The sequence below is a fragment of the Aotus nancymaae genome, unplaced genomic scaffold (genome assembly GCF_030222135.1).
Source record: "Aotus nancymaae isolate 86718 unplaced genomic scaffold, 86718_ANA_hifiasm-v0.15.2.pri h1tg000025l, whole genome shotgun sequence".
NCBI lineage: Eukaryota > Metazoa > Chordata > Mammalia > Primates > Aotidae > Aotus > Aotus nancymaae.
The window spans coordinates 38,891,984-38,903,849 of record NW_026988438.1 but is presented as its reverse complement, the minus strand read 5'-3'; the positions used below and the strand labels follow the sequence as shown (position 1 = coordinate 38,903,849).

General features: G+C 38.1%; 1 non-coding gene across 1 annotated transcript; it reads left to right on the top strand.

The window, feature by feature from the left end:
- Positions 1-6,185: 6,185 nt before the first annotated feature.
- LOC135276547 (U1 spliceosomal RNA) lies at positions 6,186-6,346 on the top strand. Its single transcript, XR_010344110.1, has one exon. It is a non-coding gene; the product is annotated as a U1 spliceosomal RNA (small nuclear RNA).
- The last annotated feature ends 5,520 nt before the right edge of the window (positions 6,347-11,866 follow it).

The window sequence follows — 11,866 nt, the reverse complement described above, 5'->3', positions numbered from 1 at the left end:
GCTGTGAGCTGAAATCAAACCACTGGACTCCAGCCTGGCAACAGAGCAAGATTCTGAAAAAAACAAAAACAAAAAACCTATTTAAGTTTATTTAACCCAGAAGTGTACAAATTTATTTGGCCATAGAACCTTCATTAACTCTTCTGCTATACACAAGATCAAATGTCCAATGGACTAGGCTTCAGGAATTATGTACTAATGCCATTGCATATTCATTTATCTAATGTATTTATCAATGAAAACATACCGTGTTCGCATAGAGAGTGAACATACTTTCCATACTTCATATAACGGCTTCTACTGAAAAAAAAAATCTAATAAAGTAGCTATGAGCTCCATAACCGTTGCTTGGCCTAAAAAAGCAAAAATGAATAAATAAATAAATAAATAAATAAAAATAAAGTAGCTATAAGCAATGCCAAACCAGTTGTTTTCTTATTGTTATATTTTAAAAATATTTTCTGCATAATATATATGGAGGGACACTGTTTGTATATCATTCACAGATATTTCTTTAAAAACTTCACAGTACTATACATATATATATAAATATATATATTATATATTATATATATATTATACATATATATATAAATTCTGTGATCAGATCTATTAAATTATGACATTAGAAACTGGGTATTTGCTTTAAACAGTATTAAATAGTAATGTGTTTTGTAGAGCTCTTAAAATAAAAATTATAATTTAAAAATGTTGACTGGGCGTGGTGGCTCACAACTGTAATCCAAGCACTTTGGAGGCCAAGGCGGGTGGATCACCTGAGGTCGGGAGTTCAAGACCAGCCTGACCAACATGGTGAAACCCCGTCTTTAAAAAAAAAAAATATATATATATATATATATAAATGTATAGTGTTTTAAATAAACACACTAAAATTAAATGTACAGAAATTTTGTAAAAAACACTTTTTAAGTAGAACACATTTGTTCTTTTCAATAAATAAAATTTTATGTAAGTCATTAAATTCCTTTATGTGTGAAATGCACAATTTCTCTGTCCAAAATATCTTGCTAATTGGACTTCAGGGTTCTACTTTGAATGTAGAAAAATGGAAAGAATATTGCTTTTATTCATAAGCCTTTTATCCATAAGCTGAAAATATTTTTAAATTATAACTTTTCTTGACACCATCAGTAACCTGAGATCTCATGGCAACCAATTAGCCTGAATCCTAAGGAAAGATTGGAAACCCTGAGAAGAGACTGGATGCAAGCACTGAATCACCTGGGGCAGAGCACAAGAAGAATATGTGGCTGCTATGTATGTGGGTAAAAATATGCTATTAGCAACAAATTGTTAAATCTGAGCCTTGACTATCATGAGAGTATAAAACCCACAGTAGCAGCAAACTCAGGGGTGTCTGTACCCATTCACAGGCTCTTCATGGACCTTCATTTTATGGTCATGAGAAAGATTACAGACACAATAGGAAACCAATGAAAGACTCACTTGTGATGCAAATGTAGAGTAAGGGAGTTGTCACCACTGTAGGAGGGACAGGAAACTTTACCATGACCCTATTCCCCTGGGCAACAAAAGCCTAAAGCCAAAGAGGTCAGAAAACCCTATGCCAGATAAATACAAAGTACATAAATAAAAACCTAGACCTGAAAAATTCAAACAACTGAAAGACAAAGGTAAAGAGAGTACAAATGCCTCTTGACTTACAATGTGGTTATATCTCAATAAACTCATCCCAAATTGAAAATAGTGCCAGTCAGAAATGCAGGGTAATTGGGAGCTGTGACTCACTGTAGGTGCCTAGGATCATGAGAGAAGGAAGGTTTCTACTGAATGTGTGTTGCTTTCACACCATCATAAAGTAAAAAAAAAAAGTTTAAAGTTGAGGGCCAGGGGCAGTAGATTAAACCTGTAATCTCAGCATTTGGGGAGGTTAAGGTGAGTGGACTGCTTGAGCCCAGGTGTTCGAGACTAGCCTTGGCAGTGTGGCAAAACCACATCTCTACAAAAAATAAAAAATTAGCCAGCATGGTGGCATGGGCCTGTAGTTCCAGCTGCTCAGAAGGCTGAGGTGGCCTGAGCCCAGGAAGTCAAGGCTGCAGGGAACTATGATCATGCCACTGTACTCCAGCCTAGGGCCAGAGGAAGGAGGGAAGGAGGGAAGGAAGGAAGGAAGGAAAGGAGGGAGGGAGGGAGGAAGGAAGGAAGAGAAAGAAAGGAGGGAAGGAGAGAGGGAGGGAGGGAGAGAGAGAGAGAGAAAAGAAAGAGAGAGAAAAAAAGAGAATAAGAAGGAAGGAGGGAGGAAGGCAGGGAGGAGAGGGAGGGAAGGAAAGGAAGGAAGGAAGGAAGGAAGGAAAGAAGGAAGGAAAGAAGGAAAATAAATAAATAAATAAATAAATTGTAAGTTGAACCATCATAAGTTGGGGCCCGTCTGTATCTACAAACAGCCTAAGAAAAGAGACACGTTGCAAAAGGATAAAAAAGATAAGAACTACAGCAGACTTCTCATCAAAGCTATGCAAACTAAAGAGCAGTAGAATAATGTCTTTAAGGCACTGAAAGAAAAAAAATATTTGTGTACCTGTATGCTTTACCTAGAAAATCTTTCAAAAATGAAGGCAGGAAAATAAAACGCTTTCTCTACACTATACTCTCACAACATACTTCTGACACTAATTGTGTGTGGTTTCTCCCCACACACCAAGCAATTCTGCAGCAGACACTAACTGAGTAGCTTATAATTCAATTCAGTTCTGACACTAAAAATCAGGGTTTCCACAAGCCCCTCCTGGAGTCTGATAATTTCCTAGAATGGTTCACAAAACTCATAATTATACTTTATTTATGTTTATCAGTTTATCATAAAGGATATAACTAAGGAACAGCCATGTGAAAGGGACACATAGGGCAAAGTATGGGAGAGGGGACCACACAGATCTTCCATGCCTTCTCTGGGTGAGCCCTTCTTCCAGAACTCCACAAGCTCAGCAACCCAGAAGATCATCACATCTCCTAGTTCAAGAGTTTCCATACAGCTTAATCTCCAATACTTTTCAGTCATCCCCAGACACCCCCCTAAATTTATTAGCATAAACTCAGTTGTACAGAAAGGAGCTCATTGTGAATAATAAAAGATACCACTATCTCAGGAAATTCCAAGCTTTTTAGGTGCTCTGGGACAGAAACTAGGGATAAAGACCAAATACTTTTCTTATTATACCACAGAAGAATATAGACATATTTTTTGGAGCATTCATTACACACAGACATACACTGCCATAGATGTTTTTAAAAAGTACTTAAGGCAGAAAAAATATGACACCAGACAGAAACTTGTATCTACATAAAGAAGTAAACACTTCCTGAAACACTTTAAATGAGGCTAAACATAAAAGTCATATTTTGTTATTTTTAACCAATCTAAAAGGTAATTGCCTAAAGCAAAAATAGTAGCATCAATGTATTGGGATTTTATACCTTATGTAAAAGTAAAATGTCTGACAATATCACAGATGATGGAGAAATTTGGAGTTTACTGTTGCAAAGTTTATATACTACACATGAGGCAGTATTATATTAATATTTGAAGGTAGACTATAATTAATTAAAGATGTACATTATAAACTCTAGGGCAAACATTAAAACATACCTTAAGGAGGTATAAATAATAAGCCAGGCCAGGTGCAGTTGCTCACATCTATAATCCCAACACTCTGGGATGCCAAGCCAGGAAGATTACTTGTGGCCAGGAGTTTAAGACCAGACTGGGCAACATAGTGAGATCTGGTCACTACAAAAAAATTTGAAAATAAAATAAAATTAGCCAGACTTAGTGACATGCACCTGTAGTCCTAGCTACTTAGGAGGCTGAAGCTGGAGGACTGCTTGAGTGCAGGAGTTCCAGGCTAAAGTGAGCTATGATGATGCCACTACACTCCAGTCTGGGTGATATAGTAAGACCTTGTCTCTAAAAAAACTAAAAAATAAAAAAATACAAAGCCAATAGTGGAGATAAAATGGAATCATAAAAGGTATTATGTTAATCTAAATACAAACGAGAAAGAAAAAATCTAAGAGTGGGCAAGACAAATAAAAGGCAGTTACCAAGATGGTAGGTTTTAATTTAATCACATCAAAATTATGTTAACATAAAGGGTCTAAACACTCCAATTAAAGTATCAATTGTCAGACTGGATAAAAAGCAAGACTCAAGTGTATGCTGTCTGTAAGTAACTAATTTTAAATATAAAGATTCTAGTTTAAAAATATATCAAACACTAATCAAAATATTTTGTGCATTTAAGTAAATGTTGGCACCCTAGTTGTAAACAGTATTTGATATTGTATGAAACAATGAATGTTATTTATCTATATTTCAATCAAGAAATAAACTTTCTCCCTAAACCTGTGGCTTTCATTCCAAAGTTATTTCCAAAACATTCTGTTAACCTTCGTGTTCATGACACAGCTAGCGCTTCAAAAGAGAATCAAGGCTAATACCTCATTAGTCTTCTAAGGACAATTGGATCCACATTTAGCTGTGGACTGGATTGTTTAAGGTGTCATAGTACTTTCATCAAAATAGAAACAGATGACTTTGTGACTTTGCTGTACTAATGTAAATGTATGCATTTATTAAACAAGACTCCACAAAACAGAGTGTGTTAGCTATTTATTGTTAAATTTCTATGTGCTTTTTTCTACTTTTGCAATTTTATTGTTTCCAGATTATACTGATGTATGTTCTTATATTCTTTCCCCCTCTTAATCCTTCTTGTGGTCTAGAAACTTCCTACTGCATGGTCGACTGGTCAGTCCACAAGCTTTCTTATCTTTGTTTTTTATATAAGTTATATACTACTGATTCACTAATCAATAACATAAAAATAATTTTCAAAACACTTTGATTCTCTGATATCAAGGTAGTGCATATAAAACAGGTTTGTATGATGATCCTTTCTAACATAAAAACTAAGTCACCCCTCTTCTTGGGCAATTTCAACCCATAAGAAACAGCAATTTATTTTTTTCTTATCTTCTACCCTAAAACTATATCAACATGTTTAAAATTTGGATTTGAAACTTGGTTATATTTCAGGATAAGTAATTTAACATAACAAAAAAGAATTTAACATACAATTTCAGCTTAACAACTTTACGCCAGGTAAGGTGGCTCACGCCTGTAATTCCAGCACTTTGGGAAGCCAAGGTGGACACATTACTTGAGTTATGCTAAGTGGTGCACACTTGTAGTCTCAGGTACTTGAGAGGCTGAGGTGGGAGGATCACTTGAGCCCAGGAGGTCAAGGCTGCAGTGAGCTGTGATCTTGTCACTGCACTCCAGCCTGGGCAGCAGAGCAAAACCTTTTCTAAAAAATGCTTTAGGCCGGGCATGATGGCTCATGCCTGTAATCCCAGCATTTTGGGGGGCTGAGGCGAGCGGATCATGAGGTCAGGAGTTTGAAACCAGCCTGGCCAACATGATGAAACCCCATCTCTACTAAAAATACAAAAAATTAGCCGGGCATGGTGGCACATGCCTGTAATCCCAACTACTCAGGAGGCTTAGGCAGGAGAATCGCTTGAAGCCAGGAGGCAGAGGTTGCAGTGAGCAGAGATTGCCCCACTGCACTCCAACGTGGGCAACAGAGCAAGACTCCATTTGAAAAAAAGGAAAATTGAAAAAACTTTACATAATAGGACATAAAATTCTTATCAATATTTTAACAAAGGCCTGGGTGTGAGAGTCCTAAGTTTAGGGAAAAATATTACAAGTTTATTTAGTCCTCTTATTTAATCTCTTTTTTTAAAAAAAGACTACATGCTAAAATATGTTAGAGAAGAGCATAAGTATATACCAATTGATTTATCTTTCCATAATCTTAAAACATAACTGGAGAAACAAAATCAAGAAGTGCAGAAAGATAAGATTGAATGAGAAATGTTTAGATACTAAAATAACCCACCGGGCGCTGTGGCTCATGTCTGTAATCCCAGCTCTTAGGGAGGCAGAGGCGGGAGGATAGCTTGAGCCCAGGAGTTTGAGACCTGCCTGGGCAATATAGCAAGACCCTGTTCTCCACAAAAAAGGAAAAAAACAAAAAGAAAAAAAAAGATACTAAAATAACTACTTCAAGTGTGATAATAGAGTTATGTAGAGAAGCATTAAGTGTAGAGGAGAGCATTTACTTCAAAAATGTTGGAGTATACTTATCTGTCAGGGAAGAAAACATGATCGTGAAGGTGGTTTTCCCAGGGTGAGGTTTATTCATCGCACTCTGGATGTGCAGACCCCTGAAATTTCCCCAAAAGTGGGAAATTTGATGGCATAATTTGTGACCATATCGTGTTTGTGTTCTTCCCGGTTACAAAGAAAAATAGTAGAGTAATAAGGGAAGGCTACTCAGATGTGGTATTAGTTTTGAACCGTATCTTGTAGAATGTGATCAAGGCAAAGCTGACTTGGGAGAAACATAGGAAGGTGCCGTCAGGAATAGTATGTGCAAAACACAGCAAGGAATACCAAGATATATTTACATAAATGTTAAAAATTGTGTATGGTACTATTGAGGAAGTGACAGATACATAAGCCAAGACCAGATCATGAAGAAACCTGCATGTGATACTAAAGGTTTCCATTTTTATCCTGAAAGAAGTATGGATAATTTTTGCAGTAATACTTAAAATTTGTATTTTTTTTTTAAAGGATCACCTTGGAATCATGGAATATAAATTAGAGAAGAACAGGAGAGCCTGATCAATATGGAAGGAATAGCAGCAAAACAGGCAGGAAATTACACAATTCTGAAGAAAAGCAGTATTAGCAGAATGGAAACAAAAGGTAAGTTTCAATATGTTTAGAAGATACAATTGAATATGTTTGTTGGCTAATTGTAAGTGAGACATGAAGTAAATGGAAGATTTCTAATGATTCAAAATTTTCTGAATAGTTGCCAAAAATAAATTGGGTGAGCATCTTTAGGACATATTGAGATCTTTGACATATTGAGATTAATGGACATATCAATGTTCAAAAGGAGATGTGCAAAAACTCTCACTCTGTCGCCCAGGCTAGAGTGCAGTGGCGGGATCTCAGTTCACTGCAACCTCTGCCTCCTGGACTCAAGTGATTCTCCTGTCTCAGTTTTCCGAGTAGCTGAGATTATAGAAGTGCCACCATGCCCAGCTAAATTTTTTTGTATTTTTAATAGAGACAGGGTTTCACAGTGTTAGCCAGGCTAGTCTCGAACTTCTAGACTCAAGTGATCCACCCACCTTAGCCTCCCAAAGTCCTGGGATTACAGACGTAAGCCACTGACCCCGACCAAATGGTGCATCTTTAAATGTGATCCTGAGACCGCTAGTTGATCCATGATGGTTTGTAGGGAGTGTCTGTATGAAAGGAGAAATAGAAGAAAACTCTATTCACACACATCTCACAAAATTGAAGTATAAGATTACTCATTATTGGCCATGCACAGTGGCTCACCCCTGTAATCCCAGCACTTTGGCAGGCCAAGGCAGGCAAATCATAAGGTCAGGAGTTTGAGACTAGCCTGACCAACATGGTGAAACCCTGTCTTTACTAAAAATACAAAAAATTAGCTGGATATAGTGGCGAGCACCTGTAATCCCAGCTACTCGGGTGGCTCAGGCAGGGGAATTGTTTGAACCTGGGAGGTGGAGGTTGCAGTAAGCTGAGATCACACCACTGCACTCTGGCCTGGGCGACAGAGTCAGACTCTGTCCCCCCTGCCAAAAAAAGCTTACTCATTATTAAAAACTTTTGTTAAAAGCTCATCATTATTCTCACAGAAATCCCATTACATATTTAATGATTATTGCTTTGCATGCTCTGTAAAAAATGCATTGGCAAGTTTATATTGGAAAATATTTTTATGTTATTTTTTACATCTATGATTTTGCATTTTAATTAATAATATTGTGCTTTATCCACAAGTCACAAAAATGGACTAACAGTGACCCAATGAAGCATAAAGGATGGCAACAAACACTACAACACCAAATAATTTAATTTTAAAAAGATAAACGGTATAACCATCCAGTGAAATATAAAGTGGGATGGTTTTACACAAGGACCTGAAAAAGAAAAACACAAATGGGAACTGCCATTATGAATATCTGAATATTGCATTATATGGTGGGGTCCATTCACGCCATCCCTTGTCAAATAGTGAAGTTTTGTCAAATGATAACATGAAGTATATATGCCTTTGCTCCATTTTCAAAGAAAGCCCAGTTTCAATCAAGTAAACAATTTAATTTTTCTAGAACAAGCAGATATACTATTTTCTAATATAAAACAGATTAATTATATCACTTAAACCAAAACTATAGAGGCATCTTTCAACATTGTACATTTCACAGCAAAAACAGACAAAAGTCACACTGCTAACAAGCTGATAAAACCAGCCACAAAAGTGAATTCTATGTATTTTGTTCAGCAACAAAACTGATCAAGGTTTGGCAAAAATCTTTAAGCAAATGACTCTAGTGAATGTTGCCCAATATAAATGGCCTACAATGTTGAAGAGCAATCACTATCTTTGGGGAAATGGCCAGGTGAGATATTCAAAATATTTAACAACTGATAAGGCATAGAGAGCAACCAATCATAACCGATGAGAACTACAAGCAAATGGTATAGGACTCTGATATGTGTTAGCTTGCATACTAGCAGATATTTTGCTTTACAGCTGTATAGAGTATGAACAATTTGTTGGCAATTGTCTAATAGATATATGAAGTGCTTGACAATATTTTTTGTTTGTTTTTCATTAAAAGTCTTTGTGTTGCTGGGTGCAGTGGCGCATACCTATAGTCCCAGCTACTTGGGAGGCTGAGGTGGGAGGATCGCTTGAGTCCAGGAGTCTGGGCTGTAGTGCACTATGCTGATCGGGTGTCTGCACTAAGTTCGGCATCGATATGGTGACCTCCCGGGAGTGGAGGACCACCAGGTTGCCTAAGGAGGGGTGAACCAGCCCAGGTTGGAAATGGAGCAGGTCAAAACTCCCGTGCTAATCAGTAGTGGGATCACGCCTGTGAATAGCCACTGCACTCCAGCCTGGGCAACATAGCGAGACCCTGTCTCTTAAAAAAAAACAAAACAAAAGTCTTTGTGTTGATTTTAGGAGAATTTTTGGCCCAAAGTTGGTCCAGATGCTCTTCTCCTTGACAGCTCTAATTAATCAATAGCTAAGTGAAAAGTTCAGAACTTTAAGAGACAGACATTGGCCAAAAGGTTTTTCAAAGTATTCTTTAGTTTCTATTTCAATAATTGTAATGTTTCCTTTTGTTTTTGTTTTCATTTTTGTTTTGTTTTGTTTTGTGTTGGAGATAGGAGCTCACTCTGTCACCCAGGCTGGAATGCAGTGGTATAATCACAGCTTACTGCAGCCTTGAACTCCTGTACTTAAGCTGTCCTTCCACCTCAGCCTCTCAAGTAGCTGTAATTACAGGTGCACACCACCAGGACTTGCTTTTTTTTTTTTTTATATAAGTAGAGACAGGGTCTCACTATGTTGCTTAGGCTGTTCGCAAACTCTTGAGCTCAAGTGATCTCCCTGCCCTCCTGCCTCAGCCTCCCAAAGTGCAGGGATCACAGATGAGAGCCACCATGCTGACCAATTTTAAGTTATTAATTGGCTATTATCTACCCTAGTTTCTCAGCTGCCTGCTATGGTGTCCCCAGTAGAAAACTCTGTTTCTATACACACACAACCCTTCTGATACCAAATGTGTGGGGCGTTTTGCACACCAAGAAATTATCTAATTTTATTCAGATACCAATTAGGTGTCCAACAATCCAGTTTAATTTTTTTTTTTTTTCAAAGATGGAGTTTCACCGTGTTGGTCAGGCTGGTCTTGAACTCCCGACCTCAGGTGATCCACCCGCCTTGGCCTCCAAAGTGCTTGGATTACAGGCGTGAGCCACCATGCCCAGTCAATTTTTTTTTTTTTTTTTTTTTTTTTGAGACGGAGTCTCATTCTTGTCACTCAGGCTGGAGTGCAGTGGTATGATCTCGGCTCACTGCAACCTCCGCCTCTCGGGTTCAAGCAGTTATCCTGCCTCAGCCATCCGAGTAGCTGGGACTACAAGCACGCACCACCAGGCCCAGCTAATTTTCGTATTTTTAGTAGAGATGGGGTTTCACCGAGTTAGCCAAGATGGTCTTGACCTGAACTCATGACCCACCCGCCTCAGCCTCCCAAAGTGCTGGGATGACAGGCCTGAGCCACCTCGCCCGGCCTATAATCCAGTTCAATTATGACACTAACTACTCAGGTGTCAAACTCCATTGGTTTTAGGGCTCATACCCACAAGAGTGCCCTCACTTCAGAGGCCAGGTCCAAATATCAGATTTCTCATAGCATACTTCTGACTGACACATGGATAAATTGAGTTTCCCAGGACCCTCTCCTCAGGTTCAATAATTTGTTAGAATGGCTCACACACAGAACCCAAGAAGCCATGTTTTTTATTTATGTTTACTGGTTTATTATAAAGGATATAAATGAACGGCCAGATGAAGAGTTATATAAGGCAATGTCAAGAAGGGTCCCTAGTGCAGAAGCTTCTGTTCCTGTGGAGTTAGGGTGTGCTAACCTCCAGCTGGTGGATGTATTCACCAATCTAGAAGTTCATCAAATCTCATTGTTCAGAAGTTTTTATGGGGCTTAACTTTGCAGAGTTGGAGGAGGGTGGAAGCTGAAAGTTCCAACCTCTAATCACTTGGTTTCTGGTGACTAGACCTGTCTTGAGACTATCGAGGGTGTTCATCCTAAGTCACCTCATTAGCATGAACTCAGGTGAGGTCAAAAGGGGTTTATTATGAATAACAAAAGACTTCTACCACTAAGGAAATTCCAAGGGTTTTAGCACCTGGATCCAGGAACAAAAAACAAATATATTTCTTATTATATCACAGTCTCTGCTTGAATTGTTAGTGTTCCCACCAGTAGAATTGTCCTGTCTTAGGAGGAGAAAGCAGAAAAAAAATATTGTCTAGGCCAAGCCTCATGGTCTCAGTTAGGTATTTTCCCCTGGGTTTGGTGACCTGCCTCCCTCTATTATGCCTGTAATGCTTGACAGAGATGACAACCAATCACAGTGTTTTCTTTTTCATTTGGGGCACTGAGAGACAAGACTCCTAAGATCTCTTTTTTTTGTGTTTCTTTCCTTTTTTTTTTAGTAGAGACAGTCTCACTATATTGCCCAGGCTGGAGTGCAATGGCTATTCACAGGTGTGATTATAGCACACTGCAGCCTCAATCTCCTCAGCCCAACTGATCCTCCGTCCTCAGCCTCCTGAGTGCCTGGGACTACAGGTGCATGTCACAGCACCCAGCCTCCCTAAGTTATTGAATAGAAATATTATAAAGCAGTTAATATGCAAAATTTCTTGTGATATAGAAAAAGATACAAAGCCTGAATAACATGTACATTTGTTCCATACTCTTGTTGTAATTTAGATAAATTCTATCTTAGTACAGAAATGACTCAAGCTTTATGGTTCTACCATCTCCTGGTGTGTTTGTCAAGTTCATCTTTTTGCAATAAAGGAAATCAAGTGGTCATTGCAAACCAGAATTGTCTAAAGATCCCCTGACTCACCATGCTATTGGAGAAGAGTTTTTGTTGTTTAGTTAACAATTTCTTTCTGGACTGGAAAGGGTTGATGAGATCAGTATTGATAGGGCACCTGCAACATGGGCAGCAAGAATAGACGTTGTTATTAATACATTAATAAATGGGAGTTTTGTCCAAGTGCCCATCTTACTTTCTTGATAACAAATAACAGGAAGGTAAAAATATGCCTCCAGATCTTAATTCAGAACTTAACAAGTAGGTTATGAAAAACTGTGA